Source organism: Limulus polyphemus, unplaced genomic scaffold (genome assembly GCF_000517525.1).
Source record: "Limulus polyphemus unplaced genomic scaffold, Limulus_polyphemus-2.1.2 Scaffold4668, whole genome shotgun sequence".
Taxonomy (NCBI): domain Eukaryota; kingdom Metazoa; phylum Arthropoda; class Merostomata; order Xiphosura; family Limulidae; genus Limulus; species Limulus polyphemus.
In genome coordinates, this window is record NW_013670278.1 from 74,623 (window position 1) to 76,539 (window position 1,917).

The following is a 1,917-nucleotide window of genomic DNA, read 5'->3' on the forward strand; positions in this document are numbered from 1 at the left end:
AAATGTTTTTACATCAACTAAACACTGTAAACTTCCTTTTAACTACAGATGTTTTTACATCAACTAAACACTGTAAACTTCCTTTTAACTACAGATGTTTTTACATCAACGAAACACTGTAAACTTCCTTTTAACCGCACGTGTTTTTACACCAACTAAACTGTAAATTTCCTTTTTAGCCGCACGTATTTTTACACCAACTAAACTGTAAATTTCCTTTTAACCACATGTGTTTTTACACCAACGAAACACTGTAAACTTCCTTTTAACCACACTGTGTTTTTACACCAACGAAACACTGTAAACTTCCTTTTAACCACATGTGTTTTTACACCAACGAAACACTGTAAACTTCCTTTTAACCACACGTGTTTTTATTATAAAGCAAATTAGTTTCATTTAAGTGTGACGAAGTATTCGTGGCATTCGTTGCATATTGAAATAAAGTATATATTCTGTGAAACAACATGAAGTAGACGAAAACCGAAGTCACGAAAGTGTAATATTTCAATAACAGATGGCCGTATAAACGCCGAAAGTGCGTGTTTTACAAGACATGTTTCTTAGTGTAGGCAGACGATGAATGTAGCTGTTTAATTAAAAGATTTTGACACGGGCAGTAAAACGCTGATTTCTTGAACAACACCTTTTTTTGCATGTTATTATTATTACAGGTAGTCTTACGTATCAAGACATCAGTGTCGTAAGTTCTAAACGTTTGTATAAATAGTTTAAAATTTTGTATGCACAGAATTCAGATGAATACATTATGCGTGCAGCGATCAAATAGCTTAGACTTGAAATAATAAATCTTTTATTTCGGGAAAATTCTGAACAATTTTATTTTATAAAATATGAAATTCTATGTATTACAGAGTTTGTATCGAGAAAGAATAAACTAGTTTTAATCAAGAAGGGACTTGTGTCGCTGAAGTTCCTCTGAAAGAATTTATATCAGAAATTAACAAACAAGTACTTACGTAACAATACTAAAAAAGAGGGCGTCTCGAATAAACTCGGGCTTACTCGATAATTCATGATCATTCGATAAATTCATCACGTGTTATCAGCGTCACGTGACTTCCGCTGTCGTAACAGTATTGTAAACTTCTAGTTCGCGTATTAAATATGAAAAAAATGTTCTACGAAAGCCCGTATTATCCACTTGTAATAAACGTATGTATGTTTTTATTTGTTTGGTTAAGCACAAACCTACATAATTAGCTATCTGTGCTCTTCCCACCACGGGTATTAAAACCCAATTTTTTGTGTAATCCTGTATAGCTGAGTCACTTGGGTGGGTGGGGCATATATATATATGTATGTGTGTGTGTGTGTGTGTGTTAAGCACAAAGCTACATAATTGCATATCCGTGCTCAGCCCACCGCTGTCATCGAAACCAGATTCTTAGTGTCTTAAGCCTGCAAACTTACCGCTGAGCCACTGAGGGTGTTTTTATTTGTATTGTATCCTGCGAATCGTCACGTGGTTTTCACTAAAGTTGTACATTTCCTGATTGGATACAAATGATTCACGACTTCCGGTTAGTGTTTCATCATCCTCGACGTTCCAAAAATCAAGTTTAGCGGAGCGTCATAATAGTTTAAACAGCACGTATAAAACAAATGTTATATACTTATGCGTGCCTTTATAATACCCATGGTTATTTCTGGTTAATTAAAGCAGAGACATTTTAATTTGACTATAACATAAAAAGTAAGGTTAAATTAGGGCTCTCGCTTTTTCTTTTAAGAAAGTGTCCCCCCCCCCCTTAAGTGGCACACCGGTATGTCTGCGGACTTATACCGCTAGAAACCGGGTTTCGATACCCGTGGTGGACATAGCACAGATAGTTTATTGTGTAGCTTTGTGCTTAATAAGAAACAACAAGAAAGTGTCCATGTGATAATGGAATA